This window comes from Siphateles boraxobius, unplaced genomic scaffold, assembly GCF_051911475.1.
Source record: "Siphateles boraxobius isolate OS27281-9 unplaced genomic scaffold, OSU_SipBor_1 8, whole genome shotgun sequence".
Classification (NCBI taxonomy): Eukaryota; Metazoa; Chordata; class Actinopteri; order Cypriniformes; family Leuciscidae; genus Siphateles; species Siphateles boraxobius.
The window spans coordinates 9,668,610-9,686,386 of NW_027509208.1; the positions used below are offsets into that span (position 1 = coordinate 9,668,610).

At 36.5% G+C, this 17,777-nt stretch overlaps 1 protein-coding gene across 3 annotated transcripts in view; it reads left to right on the forward strand.

The window, feature by feature from the left end:
* The first annotated feature begins 20 nt into the window (after positions 1-20).
* itsn2a (intersectin 2a) overlaps positions 21-17,777 on the forward strand; it is a 52,550-nt gene continuing 34,793 nt past the window's right edge. The window contains exon 1 of one of the 3 annotated variants that reach the window (XM_077220514.1): positions 21-184. The gene's annotated coding sequence lies outside the window, so the exon portion shown is untranslated. The remainder of the gene's footprint in view (positions 185-17,777) is intronic. The other 2 variants (XM_077220512.1, XM_077220513.1) reach the window with 2 other exon arrangements.

Genomic DNA, 17,777 nt, shown 5'->3' on the forward strand with positions numbered 1-17,777 from the left:
GTGGATAGTGAACCGACGCCGCAGTCAGTCAGAGATCTGCTCTGCAGTGAGCAGGTACAGCCGGTCCTTCACCTGGATACCAAAACCACACATCGCCCGTTATCCAAGGAGATTTCCGGTTACCCTGGCGCTGTTTGTATGAAATCAAAATAACACTGTGTATTTCTCTTTCGCGATATGCACGGTAAGCATTTATATTTTGAGGTTCCCTGTAGGTTAGCCTACTATATTGTGATGCTTGCAATAAGGTCGTCGTCTGTCGTTAATGTTTAAAAATAGCTTTTCAATATATTTTATGATTAGTGAGCACATTTTAAAAGGTTAATTATTTTATGTTTGAGGAAAAAGGACAGTTTCAGAACAAAAGCCCATAACGTGTTGGAGAAAGAGCGGAATCGCTGCCATTGATTTCAATCACATAACGGACAAACTTGTTGTGCAGGTTGTGAACTTGTACAGCAACTCAATCCGTTTTAAGCTGCATAATAATCTGAAACATAAGAACTAGATCATTGTAAGTGTTTCCCAGCGGGCCGCTGAAAGTGTCGTCAGAGATGCAACACACCTGTCCCACTAGTGCACCTGCCTCCAGGATACCCGTGTACATCTACATTGACCCTCATCATCCAGCCTCAGTGCATATAGGTAATGCACTTGTTTTGATAACAGCTGGCTCATTCGTGTACTCAATTAACGTTTTTTATTGCAGAGTTCTTGTTACAGGGATGACATAGCCTACCGAGTAATTTTTATTCCGGATTAAATTTACATTGATTGCTTATGCTTGGCACATGTTATGAGGTTGGTTTGGAATGGTATTAAAAATTTATAAAATATAATATCGTATAGTATTAAAAAATAGTTTTTTAATAGTGAAGCACAACAAACATAATTTTTTTTAATATAGCCTAAATTGATTATATATTTTTTTCTAAATTAATTGTTTATGATAAAGTTAGCCATTTCCACAATCTTATAAAATTGCTTTAACATTTAAAAAAATTATTTAGCATTTTATTTTTGTATTTATTTATGCATGCTTTTTAACTTTTTGTCTCATCCAGATATTCAGGACTAGCTTGGTTCTAAAATTAATAATCAGTGGAAAAAGTGGTTTGCCCCTTAATATGAATAATGGATGGATTGTTTCCCCCTTTATTATTTATGTTTTATGTGCGTTTCTTAAAAAAATAAAAATAAATAAACACGACAGGTTTTGACCTTTTAATGTCCTGATAATACCAATGTTTTTAGTGTAACATTTTAAAATAAGGTCCCATTATAGTTAACATTAGTTAATGCATTAACTAACAATGAGCAATATATTTGTTAATTTATTTATTAATCTTCGTTAGTTATCTCAGGTCCATTAAATATGAACAGATATAGGCTACTTTTGATTTTAAGGTATTCGTAAATGTTGAAATGAACATTTAAAATTAATAAATGCTAGAAATATTTGTCTTCGTTCATGTTAACTATCTAATTTTGGATTTAGAAGGCAAACACAACTTTGTTACACCTTATGACCCACAAAACAAGCATGTGTACAAACCAACACTGGTTTCATCATGTTCATAATACTCAACTTACACATAAAATTACACCGTAACATGAACACTGTAATGTGAAGCGTGACCCAGCTTATTTCCTTTGAAGTTTTTTAGATTCACAGACTGTTGTAGAAGTAGGTTATGTAGTGTGTGCCAACTGCCATATATTCTCATAGCTCTCTTCCTCCAAGGCTAACGCTGTTAATCAAAGCGCAGAGGCTACAATCTGTTTTGGTTCTTGCATCTTCTCTGTATATGTGGGGCATGGGCCAGTTGCACTAGTAAATAACCTGTGTGATGAATGGATGAGTCTGGACAGAAGAAATATGCTGACCATCATCTCTTTTTTCTTATCGGCACAGTGATAAACTCACCTCTCTGAAATACGTCAAAATGGCAACATTAATGATCTTTAGTTGTGAATTGCGAATGTCTTTGGAAGATTTAAATCCTTTGCAAGTCATAATTGTTCTCTCATTACACGCATATAGAGGCAAGGTCTTTATCTAAAGAATCTGTGCAGATGACAATTTCCTGGAGGTAATATTCATGTATACAAGATGGTGTGTGTTGCTGTACAATACCATTTGGGGTCAGCAAGATTTTTGTTTGTTATTTGAAATAAATGAATATACTTCTATTCAGCAAGGATTCTGTTCTTTTGAACTTTCTATTCATCAAAAAAAAAAAAATTCCGATAAAATATATCCTTGTTTCCACAAACAACTGTTTTCATCATAGATAATAATAAGACGAAATGCTTCTTTAGCAGCAACTCAGAATATTAGAATAATTTAGATGCTGAAAATTTTATTTTGCATCCACAGGTATAAATTACATTATAAAATCAATTAGAAAGCAGTTAATTTTAACGGGTTTAGAGTATACGGGTTTTTTCATCAAATAAATGAAGCCTTCATGAGTGTAAAAAAAATATTTTCAAAAACATTAAAATATCTTGTTGACCCTAAATGTTTGAATGGTAGTGTATACTAGTGTGTTCGTATAGCATACATATACAGTTGTAATCGAAATTATTAAACCCTCATTGCAAATCAGGTTTATTGGCAAAAATTTACAGACTTTTAGCTGTTTGCAATGAACAAATCAAACTGAAAAAATTGGAATAGCTCAACACAACAAATTATTCAAGTGGTTTCCCCAAATTCAACTGAAAATTCAACTTTTAGTGACTTCTGCCGTCTGAACAGAATCCCCCACAGCAGCACAAATCTGCAAAACAGGTGTTGTCGCAAGCACACCTGATGCAACTAATCAAGGGCTTCATTAGTTGCACCAGATGTGCTTGAGCTAGAACACATGAAATATCTGAACTGGCTTGGTGAGTGTCACGTTTGACTGCATGTTAGAAATATGGTTAAGTCAAAAGAAGGGTCCAAAAAGTTAAGAGAAGATATCACCGCCCTTCACAAACAAGGAACAGGATACAATAAGATAGTGAAGGCACTAAATGTTCCTAGAGACACTGTTGGAAGCATAGTTCGCATGTTAAAAGTTAAAAGGAACAGTATTTACATTACCTGACAGGGCAGAAAAAGAAAGCTATCAGCGGTTGCAATCAGATTTCTGTTGCAAAAGACCTGCAGCAAGACTTGGTGGTCTTTGAAGTATCTATCATTGAAATCTGGAAATCCTAGAAGAAAACTTCATGCCGTCAGTGAGGAAGCCGAAGCTTGGGCGTCATTGGACCTTCCAACAGGACAATGATCCCAAGAATACCAAGGCTTACAAATCAAATTACACCAAGGCTTGGTTGCAGAACTAATTCTGGAAGATTATGGCCATCACAGTCACCTGACCTAAAGAAAACCCCAAATCTGGTGGGATTTGAAGAAAGCAGTTGCAGCATGCCAACCCAAGAATATCACTGAACTAGACTCCATTGCTTACGAGGAATGGGCTAAGATTCCTCAGAAACGCTGCCAGAAGCTGGTGTCTGGTTATACATCTCGTTTGCAGGAGGTCATAACAACAAAGGGGTGTTCTACTAAGTACAAAAGATGCTTGCTGTGAAGGGGTAGAATACTTTTGAGACTGCAGAAGTCATTAAAAGTTGCATTTTCAGTTGCAACTTCAGAATTTTGGGAAACCACTTGAAACTTTTGTTGTGTTGTGCTATTTCAATTACTTTTGTTTGATTTGTAAATTGCAAACAGCTAAAAGTCTGTAAATGTTGCCAATAAACCTGCTTTGCAATGGGGGTTTAATATTTTAGATTACAACTATACAGTAGTTCTATATATATATATATATATATATATATATATATATATATATATATATATATATATATATATATATATATATATATATATATACACACGAATATCCCAAGTGCACTACTGAAATTGAATTTAAACATTGTGAATTGCTTGACTTGATGATTGGCCATCAACTCTGAGAGATGTCATTTGTGGACAGAGTGAAGTAAAAGTGCCTAATAGAAAGGTTGACTTGACACGGTTTCTGTTTGAGTTTCATATCACATTCGCTAAATTTTGCACTCCTGAATGCAAACCAACCACCCATGTTCTGTGTGTGTGCGTACATTTCCCAGTGGGAACAGGGTGGAGTGCCCCAGAAATATGCCTTATATGTCACACACACAGAGAGGATTGCTTCCTACTAGGGGATGTTGGCTGCCCTAAATACCGATAGTTGCGTGTGTGTGTGTGTGTGTGTGAGAAAGGGATAAGAAAGGGAGGCTGAAAATGAAATGGTGTGTGTGTGACTATGTGTCCTCAAAACACTGTTTAATATAATCAAATCTGTGCGAGTTAAATTCTCTTGCTGTGCGTCATTCAGTACACAACAATATCGTACTGTGAATATCAATGGAGTTGCCGAGTTACAAAACTTCTGCTGTTCCTGTTTACCTTCAAATGTAAAAAGGCAGAGAAAAGTTTCTCTAAGCTAAACTTCTCTGTTGAGATCTGAAAGGAGATTCTGCATGGAATAAGAATGATACACGTGCCTCTCTGAACTTAATAAAAGACGTTCCCAAGTTTGGATTGACCTGAATGAAACAAAGTGCAGTAGAGAAGACAAGCGGCTCCTTGAACGTGCACTTTCAAAAGTACGTGGCCTTTGCCTTCTGTGCTAATGTTTATACAGACAAAAATGCTGTGAACTATAAACACTTGCTTGTGTTGGTGAAAAAATGTAGGTTATAAGATTTGGTGCTGCAGTTCTCCCTGTATTATGATTAATAAAAAAGTTGTGTACAGAAGTGCATTTGTAGAATCCGTGCGTCTCTCGTGTGTTTAGCCAAAGTCCTTTAATTTCACCTGGCATCCATCTTGGTATCACTATTCAGCAGCTATTTTCTTTGCAGATAATGGAGAATTTAAGAACAAAACTATAAGGATGAGCACTTTTTATGTGTTCAAGAAAAATGTGCCTCATTTTTGCAAAACTCCAAAAACATACCAATCCTGACAAATTACTGCAGATTCCATCAGAAAAGATCACTACAGTCAACAACATTTTCTTATGTTTAGCTTCTGCAGATTTGATATGTCTAAATGATTTTCTGCAGTAATCGACAACACCCATTTGTTTTTAACTCTCAATATTGCATTCAATTAGGATCATTTAGCTGACTCATTTTTCATCTGTGGATATGCTGTTTTTTATTTTGCCAGCATCTGGTTATTTGTATGAATATGAGTCTGCTAATCATACAGATATGATACAGAGTGCTCCCGCTCTCTTTAAATTTGTAGTGGTGTTTTAGTGTTCACGTTTCACCTCTGCAGCATCATTCAGTACAACTCTCTGAATGGTTAGTGTGGTCTCTGCTGGCATGTTTCATATGCTTGTTTCCTGTGTGGACAGAGGAGCCCTTATTCCCCTTCCCTGCACAAAGCATGCTGGGTAGCGCACTCAGAACAGACATGTGCTGTGTGAGGAGAGTGACATGTTGAATGCTGATTTGCTAGTGTTGCAGGTGCCCATCACAAATAGTTCAAAGGGCATTTGTATGTGACTGTGTGAGACAAAGTAAAAGATTGATAGGGATGGGACAGACTGAGGAAGGCAGAATGAAAGAGAGAGCAAGGTTTTTTACAAGAACTCACACTGGTAGAATTTAGCCTCACCTGTTGTTTTTTATGTGATTGTTCTTATACGTGAGGTTTTGATGGAAGGTTTTTGAGTGGGATGGCATGTTACTGTGTTTGTGTGTTTAAAAGAGAGCTTGTACATCATGTTCCATGGCTTGAAGTCTCAGACTCTGTTTGCAGATGTAACGCCAACTCTTGGCTTACACATACACAAACACACATTCACACTACATGCATAATGGTGTTATTGTCTGTATTGACACAAATGAGGAAGCATTCTAGATAACAAATGATAATGAAATGCTTTCTTGTACCCCGTGCACAGCCCCATCAAGACTCAATACTCACTTCAATACTCCCGTAGAGAACAAAGAACTGTTCATTTGAACTCATTTTATACTGTATCTTATTTAGCATGTTTTAAGACATTATTACACTTCAAACAATCAATCCTGTGGGTGAAAAACAGCCTCAACAACTAGCTTTGTTTTCTGAATTGGCCAAGCTATTTAATTTTAGGAAAAAAGGAAATAAACTGTTGCATATAAAACACGAAATATTTATATATTACACAAATGTCACTTGTTTTTTTATATATATATTTACAGCAATTTTTATATCAGTGATTTTTGTGTCTTTTTTTATATCAGTTTTAAATTACAACTATATATTTTTAATTATTAATTATACACAGTTTTATAATAATAATCAATTTCAGTTATGCACATTTAGTTTTAACATCCCAAGGTATCATTCGCATTTAATCAGTTCCTACCTAATCCATGGTGGTGCTGGTGCCATGCTCTACTTTTTGAGCTATAGGAATATATATATTTTTTTCTTACTTTACTGTATGTCTCTCTGTCTTTCTTTATAGTGATCAGTTTGTGTATCTGTGCAGCCTGAATCCCATGTAATGTTTTCTCACAGCCTCGGGGAGACATATTTGTGTGGGTGTAAATCTTGCAACTGCCCATCTTAAATTTACTGCTCAAAAATGTGAGACTCACAGTGACTTTTACTCCAGTCAGAGAAAATTGCATAAATCAATGTGGCGATTCACTTCAAACTATCCTTCTGTGGGAATTCAAGAGTCACTCCCAAAATTGCAATGATTGAATCTCATTATTGCATATTGCATATTTTGTTGTTTTTGACCAGTTTTGCACAAAGTAGTGACCAGAGCCTGGCCCATTTTTAGTACAACTGCTGTCTAGAAAGGCGTGAAACATGTAATTACTTGTGGTAACATTTGATTGAACCTTATTGTTTAGGAGTGAATGCGGATATAGAGTGTGGTTGTCACTTAAAGAATGGGATTAAGCATTCAGAAGAAGAGTGACTGCGTATTTAGCTGCAGTGTGTACGTGGTCAGAAAAAGCGAGAAGAAAGGTGTATTAGAGTTACTCTAATAAACAGGGATCTGCAAGCCGTGCTATAAGATCACTGATGTACGAAGTCCTCTCTTTTCTCTTGCACCATCTCTGCTGCATTTGACAGAGAGAGAGACTCAATTTAATATTCAATCTGGTTCAGGCTACATGAGAAAAGTGAAATTGAGAATGGAATTTCGAGAGCAGTTTTTAATAAGCAATTCATCCTGGCTCCATTACACCTCTGAACCTCTCATCCACATCCTGAGCCTCTCTAGAGCACAAGTTGTTTTACAAATCCTTCTTGTGAAGCTGCAGAATTTCTGAATTAAATAGAAATGACTCCCTTCCTGGTTCCTATAAACACATATGGGGAACAATGTGACTAAATAGACAACATTTAGTTGTCTGTGTGGCTTTATGCAAATTATGTGGTGGATTAGGTCACTGTATATAAAGCTGATTTAGAAATGGATCTGAATTTGCCCTCTGTTTAACTAATGACATGCAAATGGCAGGTGTTTGCTATGCATATATATGAGCTAAGAATTCTATGATTGTGTGAGAGTGAAATGGGGTTTGATTCTTTAACCTTTAGTTTCATGCTTTGTGTCTGTGGTTTTTATATATTTGACAGAAAAAAAGTTGAATGGTCACTTTAGATTTAAACATCATGTTCATATTAGAATATACTCTCTTATACTCTCTCTAATACATTAAAGGAAATTTTCCCTGCAAATTGTACCCAGTGGTTGGCATTTTAAATTAAATTAAATTAAATTAAAACTGTTTTTGATAATTATCTCTGGTTTCATAAAGATATTTAACGTGAATGAAAATGGGAATAGTTATATTAATTTGAATTCTCCTGTATTGTTCATTGGAAGAACATTTGTTATATTTAGAGCCTGAATGTAATAATTGGGGTTAAACTGAATAGGAAAAATGTTTGTCTGAGTACGCAGGGATGCAAACATGGCCTGTATTGATGTGTGTGTGTGTGTGTTTGTTTTCAAGGATTGAGATCCACTTGAAATCCACTATATATATTTATTTATTTAAAGTACATATATAGTGAGGTGTTTGGACAAAAGGTAAAGTATGAAAGGGAAAGTAAAAGATTGAAGTGCATTCAAAGCAATCAAAGCAGCCTAAAGAGGTTTTTAGTTTCAGTGTGTGTGGATGTGTGAAAACCCAGTTCAAACCACAGATCCTGTGTGCCTCAACTTTCAGCTCTTTAATCTACACATCATTCTATTAACCCTCCATTTATTGATCCGTAATGGACTCTTTATTTGCACACAGTAGATTAGTAGAGGACGAGAACCCTGGGTCTCATCTTCACTCTCATTATCTCCATCTCTCCTCTCTTCTGCCTAAAATGGCAATCTCAAGAGTGTCAGTGCATATTACTGTAAGTTGAACACTATACAAAGAAGCTTTTTTTAAACTAAGTACTTTTTTTAAAAGTATTTCCACAGTCTGAAAGAATCTTTACGCCACCAAAATGAAATATTTTATTATATTATTTATTATTGAATTAATTTTAAAAGTACTTTAAGTTTGGTATGCCATGAAGCATTATGCCATAAAGCATTATGAATTATGAATGTTTCATAATGAGTGATACAATTCTAGCAATCATAGCAATAGGGCTGCAGGATATATCGTTTTAGCATCGATATCGATATGCGCATCCACGATAGTCACATCGCAGGATGTGTGATGTCAAGTGGATAGTAGTTGATACGTGATCCGTATGGACCAGGCACCATGGTTCGAAATGCTGATTCTCGGATTTATTGCAAAGTTCAACCATCATAGAGTGAAAGTTTATCAATTGCACATGCTTTAGGTCCTTACAGTTTAAACATTCAAGCAATGTTCTCTTTCTCGTCTATTTGTGCTTGAATGGGGACATTAGCGCAAAATGATGTCAAAATGCCTGTCTCGGCGAGCATCCTCAAAAACACAATCGCATATGGCTTATGTGAACGTAAACAATTGAGAAAGAAAACAGATCATTATTGAATCCGTGCATTAGCTCTTAAAGTGACAGCAGGCTAATATACCTCTCTTTTTATATATATAATATATATAATGTTAATCAAACAACAAAATTCAAAGAAAATCAATTTTGTAGTTTTAACAAAGATTAATTGTATTTGATTTATACAGTGAAGACTATGCAGTGTTAGTTTACGTTTGATTATTAAATTTATGTATCTGAATACTGTTAGACTTACCTGAAAAACATAGGCTAAAGCACTGTTTATTTAATTTATATCTTCATTCTATTGTATTTTTCTATGCTTGTAATTTTTTAAAATTATTTCTATGCTTAATTCTTTCCAGTTAGTATTTTCATGTGGTGAACTGTTTTCATAACACATATATTGCAGAAAACAATAGTTTCTTGAGCCATTTTCAAGAAACGGCTGAAAACGCATCTTTTCACCAACACTTGACCCATTAATACTAACACTATTCTATACAGTATATCTAATAAAAAAATATATTCAAAAATTGCTACGTGTACTATGCTAGACTAACTTGGGACTAGTCACAGCACTTGCATATACCCTATTGTTGGCTTGATTGCTTCTATTGCTCTCATTTGTAAGTAGCTTTGGATAAAAGCGTCTGCTAAATGATTAAATGTAAATATGTGATCCCCTCATTATACACTGTAATCATACTGTATGATACCTCTGTAGTCTGCAGAAATGAATGATATTGTGCTGTTCATGAATCATATACATGAGCGAGATATATCGCTCTAAGCACATAAGTCTAAGTATTCCTTAATGCAAAACTGATGATGCCTCTCTCCTTTAGCATTATACATTAGATAGGACAATGAAGTTTAGACAAACTATTGGGAGAGGAGAGAGAGAAACATGATTTGGCAATGACCTCGAGCAGGGACTTGAACTCGGATCACTTGTTATTAAGGCAGTAAGAGAGTGTGAATTCAAATAAATGAGCAGAATTGGTAGATCAGACATGTGTTTTGCGCTGTTTTGTTTTGCCTTGTTTATTGTGTTTATTCAGTCAGGTGAAACTAGTAACTTGCTTATTGCATTGCAGAATGCTGTTGAAGAGGTACAAATAGGTATACTATTGTAACAGTGTGAAATCATGAGCTATATCTAAAAATGTAATTTATGCATAAAAGCATAGATAATCCAGTAGTCAAAGCTCTGATTCCTGGGAGCCATAAAAGCAGCACAACACATATACAATGCAATAAAACAGTGCTATTTTGTAAGTGTGGACCGGCTAAGCTGTTTGTGGCATTGTAAGTTATGATTCTTGTACTAACTGGACAAAAATTAATGAAAAGCGTTTTTAAATGCAAAAGCCTTCCTGATGTGAAAGCGCAGCGCTTGTTGCAGAGTAAACTTTAGCTTTGACAACCTTTCTAACCAACAGGCTTATAAGAGTAAATGTAAAGTTTACTCTACAAGGTATAGGAATGAGAATTGACTGCGCAATTTGGGCCTGTAAACCTTCTCATTTAGTAGATGTATGAATGTTTTAACAGGGCTCTCAAGTTTTGAAGACAGGCAAGAGTGACATTCCCCCCCCCCCGAACATATGACTAGGGCTAGACTACTTGTTCTGAGCAGGTGTTGTCAGTGAACAGGCTGTAAAACTGTTGGCTAAGTTAACGTTACAGACACTCATGAAAAACTGATGCTTATTATCTGGGAAACATTCTCTAACAGCAGTCAAGTTGTCACTGTTTGTGTCAAACAAGTTGTGAATTTGTTGTAACATTAAAAAAGGAGATCATGAGTTACTCTGTGCTACAAATTATTTCATTTCATTTAATTTCATTTCATTTAATCTATTATACAGGAAAATTTAAGAGCAACAATTTAGTTACAGTAAACGGGCCTAGCTCAGTTTAAAAACTGGTTTACAGCAGGTTCCTGTTCTGCAGCAACATAGAACAATAAACACAATTTCAACACATTTATACAAGACATTATTATTGACTAGACAGATACAAACAAGTAAAACATAAAATATGGAAAAACAAGACTAAAAACAGTACATGAACAATTAGTGTGTACAAGTATGACTATTAAGAAGAAACATGACTTTTTGAAATATGTGAAGGACGATAATGTTCGAATGTGATAGGGAATGTCATTCCAAATTTTAGTCTAAATATAAAAAAACGACTTCTGACCATAGTTATTTTTGTATGGTGGAACTGGAATAAGTGCCGGTGAGACTGACCTAGTGAGGCGTAGTGGTCTCATATTGTGTGTCGGAAGAAGATCTGTAAGTGCCGGTGAAGAGCTATTTTGAATATGAAAATAAAATGCAATAGCATGACTGTTTATGTAGTTCTGACAAGTCAAAGCATTTGTGCGTGTAAGCGCACTCCAATGATGAGACCATTTTGGAAGGTTACTGTGGATCTTAAGTGCTCTGTAATACAGGCGTGCTATTGGTTCAGTAATGTCCTTAGTGGTAAGACCAGATTGGAAGACAGTAGGACATTGTTGAGAACACAAAGGCATGTAGATATGTTTCACAAACCGAAAAAGAGAGATATGTTCTAATCTTGTTATATACATAGAGTTTCTGATTCAACTTTTTTGTTAATTTAGAAATGTTTTCCCGATATGTATTATGTGGATCAAGTAGCACACCAAGGTAGTTGTAGGTCTTTGTGACAACAAGATCTTGGTTTGCAAAAGTAATAAAATCAGTAAAAGAAAGACGTTTTCTGGGTGAATGAAAATACATACATTCTGTTTTCTTTACATTGATTGCCAGATGATTCATTTTCAACCAATCATGTATCAGGTGAAGGTCAGTTTGTAGTTTGGAATTTATGACATTAGGATTTGAATCGGAGAGAAAAATCACAGTATCATCAGCGTACAGTAAACATTTTGAGTGTTTGCAGTGCACACTCGAGGGAAATAATTGATGTATAAAAGAAAAAGTAAGGGTCCAAGAATACTGCCTTGTGGAACGCCCATGTCACAAACTACAGGTTGCGATATGACATGATTTATTTTGACTGTCTGCAACCTGTTCGTCAAATAAGAAGAGAGCATTTCTATCACAGATGAAGACAGTTTAAATGAATGAAGTTTATTTAGTAAGATCTGGTGGTTCACTGTATCGAAAGCTTTACGGAAATCAATAAAAATAGCTCCAGTGATGTGACCTTTGTTAAGAGAGTTACGTAGTCGCTCAGTGAAGAGTAATAACGCCGACATTGTTGATCTCTTAGCACGAAAACTGTGTTGACAATCACTGAGCCAGTTATTTGTTTCCAGGTAAGAGCTTAGTTGATTATGCAATACTTTTTCCAGCAACTTAGACATTGCTAGGAGTATTGAGATAGGTCTGTAATTTGAAAGAAGAGTGTGATCATCAGATTTAAAAATTGGAGTAATCTGTGCTGTTTTCAAGTCAGTAGGAAAAATAGAAAACCTGTTACAAAGATTGGTTAAATGCAGAAAAAGAGGTATGAGGCTATCATGAGTCTTTAAAAATAAGGTATTTAAACCATAGATATCATGGACATGAGAATTTTTTAACAGTTGTAATATTTGTATCACCTCGTTCTGTGAGATCTCAGAAAATGAGAACTGATCAGATGTTGAGAGGAGATCAGGTGAGGACAAGGAGGGAATACCAAAATGCATAGCCAAATCTTTAACAGATGATAAAAAATAATCATTAAAAGCACTTGAAATTTTTTCTGAATCTGAAATAAGAGTTCCCCGTATGGAAATTTGAATATTAACATTTTTGTTCTTCTCATTTTCATTATCACCGGTGATGACCTTAAGGGTCTGCCATAGTGTCTTTGGGTTGTTAGCAGATTGGATAATTTGCTGTTGAAAATAGACCGCCTTAGCCTTACGCAGTTCCAAATTACATTTATTTCTAATTTGTTTAAACTTATTTTTACTCTCAAATGTTCGACTTAACTTATACAATTTAAAAAGAGAGGCCTTTAATTTTAGAAGTTGAAGTATTTCAGAATTTATCCAAGGTAATTTATTTTTTCTTGGTCGAATCTTGCTGGCAGTGATATACTTATTCTGTATTTTATGTAATTTAGTATGAAATTGCATTAAAATCTGTTCTGGATCTTCTAGTGACAGCTCATCACTCCAATCAATAGCCCTAAAATCAGCATTGAATTGTGGTAGTTTTGAGATTGGTACAGAATGGGGAGCGTGAGTTTTTTGGGATTTTAAGATTGTTCTAACTGCATAGATGAGCGAATGATCTGAAATAGCCACATCTATGACACCAGACATTGTATATTTTGAAGGCTGATTTGTGAAAAAAAGATCCAGAATAGAGCTGCGTGTTTTACTAATTCTTGTTGGATCCTTAATTAATTGATATAATCCAAGTTTCATTGCAGTAGCTTTAAACATTTTTGATGAGCTATCATTCCAGTCAAGGTTGATATCACCCAGAATTCTTCGAGCTCCTTCGATGAACCAGATTTAATTATGTCAGTAAGTAAAGTAAAAGTAAAAACTTTCACTGACATTAGGAGGCTTGTAGGTGACAATAATAGTAATTGCATGTTGAGGTGTAAAATGTACCATCAGTTTCAATATTTCAGTTTCAGTTTCAACTTTTGATATTAAGTGTGCATATTTCTGACTAACATAGAAAGCCACTCCACCGCCGGTCTTGCTAATGCAGTCTTAACGATACAATTCATAATTTTCAATTAAAAGAAAAGATTCAGGAATATTGGGAGTTAACCATGATTCAGAAATTGCCATTACATGTGCTTTTGACTGCGCAAGCAAGATTTTAAATTCGTCTAATTTCGGAACAAGGCTTCAGGTGTTTATATGGCAGATTTTAAAGCCTCTGGTACTGCCGAGTTGGCTTAAATTTGTTGGACTTTTTCTTGGATGAGGTGTTCTTTGTAATTTAACTGTTTTGACTAAAAGACTAGAAGAGGATATTTCAGAAGGTAAAATCAGAAAAGATGAGGGAGTGAAGGTAATCGGAGCTGAAAATCTAGAGTATGGAGAATAGTCGTGAGTTATAGGTAAACACATATCTTGTGGCTGTGGTTGCGATACAGCAATAAAAAAATCTGCTATAGTTTGCATATGCATATAATCCCCAGAAATGCAATATGCCTAGAGTTGTCAAGAAAATATTTGAGTCAGGCCCGGGATTGAGCTCAACATTTCCGATAAACAGAAGAATAGTTATTAAAAGTCTTGATGTACTTAAAACATAATTGCACTTACTTTCGTTTTCATCAGAGTCATTTGGTTTAAAGTCAGTTACCCACCGGTGAAAAATAATAGTTCGGATGGAGAAAGACAAAGGCTGATGAAAACCCGGTTGGCCAGAATTTTTGAACACAGACATCAGGACAGGACAGTGTAGATTGTTAACCAGGGGACTAGTCCGTGGTGCAGAAAACTCTGTTTGTACAGGAAACTCCGCTGACGATCGGATACGTGGTAGTCGGGCACACCCGTACAGAGCAACTGCCCCTGGGCCAAAAACTATCCATCCCGGAGGCCGCGCCGCACCTCGAGGCAGATCTCAACACAGCGCAGCTCCAGAATCGTCCACAGCCCCCCGTCCTGACTCCAGCAAGCGGGACCTCCAGGCATGGCTCCCCGATGGGCAGCAGCACGGCTCCTGGAGAACCCCCTCCAGTACAGTCGCCAGCGCCGTAAACCATCCATCCAGCCGGCCCAGGCAACCCGGCTCATCCCCTCCCAGGCAGCCGGGCAGGTAACAAGGGAGGCCACGATCAGGAGCAGGGATTCCAACAGTATGAAGAGAAAAATCACACCGACAGGAACGCCCAAATAGATGGGCAAAAACCCAGACTTTGATGGAGTTTGCGTTGGTGTGCAAGAAGATTTTTGGAGACCAGGACTAGTCCTTTGTTTGTTTATTGTCCATGTAAATCGGTTTTGGCGGGCAGCCATGTAGCACAATCGGAGCCAGTAGAATGTCAATATCGCAGCATACTTGACAATCAGACCTGCAGACGCCTGAGTTGTCGCATATTTGTTGTTTGTTTGCCATAGTATTTCACAGCCACCTGCGACAGCTACCGCCGCCGCCGCCGCCACCATCTTGAGAGAACAAATTATTACGGGTCCATAGTGAGAGCGGCGCGGCCAGATAGATTTTGGGCACTGCGGCATATTAAATATATTATAAATAGTTTTTCCGCCTGAGAAATACAATGTGTGGCGGGAGTGCGTGACAAAAGACCAAAATGAGTGACTGTCATGCTCAATGCGTGACATTTGAGAGCCCTGTTTTAAGACTTATTTCTATTAGAATGTATAGTAAAAGTTAGTACTTGTTGTGCCGAATTCAGACCCCTGCCAGATTATTACCCCGCTGAATTCCCTGTAGTAGAAATTTTAATAGTCATTGATCCCAAGCAGGTATCATAAGAGAAAGAACCTATTCAATGTATAAAAGTATATGTGTGTACGTGCTTGTGCCTGACGGTTCAGGAACAAATGGGACAGGACCTCAGACCTTAGGGATGGTCAGTTTTGGCCAGCTTATTTCAGTACCAGTTTGTGTCTTTAAGTAGAAACAGAACAGCAGTAAGGACCTTATCTGGGTGGGTGAAAGGTACAGCGGGTGAGGAGGAACCTTGAAAAGAGTATAAAGGCTGTCTCATATCTTCCTGTTGAGTGTCACTCTCTTGCACAGTGTAACTTCTGTGTACTAGACCGAACCTATTCTTGCAAGAATAAATACTTATCTTTTTATTAATTTGACTCTGAGTGTCTCTTACGCAGTTTAACAGAATTTTTGCCACAACAATTTGGTGTCAGAAGTGGGATTCCTTGGAAGTGCCTTCTGGACCTGAGAGCGGCCGGTGATTGATCATCCTGGACTGAGCAGTTCCAGCTCTACCTTGTAAGCTTTAGAGAGAGGGGCGGACCGCTATCAGGGCCAGGAGAAACTCCACTGGAATTGAATGAAAGCAAACCCGTGGCAACAGAATTTTTGCCACAACACCCCAAATATAGGTAGGTTTAGGATTAGGGGTGGGGGTGGAGTTAGAAGGCAACCAGGTTGCTGCTTCAACTAAATTTGGCAGGGAGTTAAAATTCTGCACAACACTGGTCCTCACATTTGTTTGGCTCAATGAGTTATCTGAGCTTTAGCAATAATACTTTACTAAATAAAGAGCTCTGTTGGACTATATGTGGTGCATAGCATGTTCTCAACCAAACGATAATCAGATTTTTACTGTCTTAGATGCAGCAGACAGATTTAAACGCATTAAAGCAAATGAGCAGGAGGAGGTTCGCGCACTACTGAATCACTGGCAGGCAAGTCTTATAGTAGATTCAAACACTCCTAATACTGCTGGAATATTTGCTGACTGCTAATGTGCAGAGAGGTGCTGATTTGTATACTAATGCACTCTAGCATAACGGTGCAGTTACTGAAAGATGTAATGTTTCGTCTCTCACTTCTGAGGTTAATAACCAAAATGCACCACTACTGCCTCCCCCGTACCAGCAGCTCGGTTGAAACACTGCCAAACCATTTGAAAACATTTAATTTCCATTTAATAATGAAAGATAAGTCATAGATTTTGGACTTGTATGTAAAAATTACTCTAAAGTAATGATGTTAAACTGCTTAAATGTGTTTCCGATGTGACAGTGTTTTTTATTTTATTTGGGAATACCATAAAAGATTGTTGTTATGAGGGGTGTGAGGATACACTTAGCTCAGGAGATAATACATGATATTGGGTTCACGAGAACATAAGTAACACTATATTTAAGAAACTTTCAATGACAAAATCTTCAATGAGAAAAATCTTTTATTCGACTGAAAGTCAGAAAATGAAAAAAATACAGGTGCATTTTACTTATGATTTAACTAATCTAGAGCTGCCACTAGCAATTATTTTGGTAATCAAATTGGCCATTTATTTGGAGATCCCCTGTGGTGAAAATTAATTTTTTAATGTTGTTTATATGTCTATGTTTTTAAAGTGCTTTAAGACAATCCATGTATAAATTCATGTCAGTACCATTTCTGAGTATTTCTCCTTAAAACGCGGTTTGATATTGCCAGTGTTTCTTACGTCACAAACTGCATTATACATGCCATTTTACAAATCAGTGCTTGTAACCAATCACGTCAACGTTCGGACAGGCTTTAGCATATTATTAACTGCTGTGATGCAGGGGAGTCTCAAGAGGCCTACCAGTATATTTCTCAGTTTATATGAAAAATCGGGTACATTTAGCAATATAGCAGGTGAATTATGTGTATGATGTATATTATGATGTTATGATGAACTATATGTCTTTCATGGTCGTTCAAAGCGAATGGGAACATGGTTTGTGTGCCATTAGCAACTCATTATTAAATTTTTGATAACATAGTCAAATAAAAGGCTAATCATATTAATTACCGTTATGTGTCCAACATTGTAAAGAGCGATACCATTGTGCAGCGTTTACTTCAGTAAAGTTGAGCGAGTGGATCTCTGAGCTGGTGTGAGTGAGTGGAGGCGGGGCTAATTTGCATATCCATGCATCCGCATATATTAAATAAAGCAAGGGTAGAGAGGTACATTCCAGCTATTTTAAGGCATGAATAATTTTATTTTCAGAGGAAAAACCATTTAAATATGTAATTTTGGTGGTCAAAGATGAGTTTAAGGGATACAATTATTGGCTACAGGGGGACTTTAAGGTTTTAAAAAATTATTCTGATATCGTCCAGCC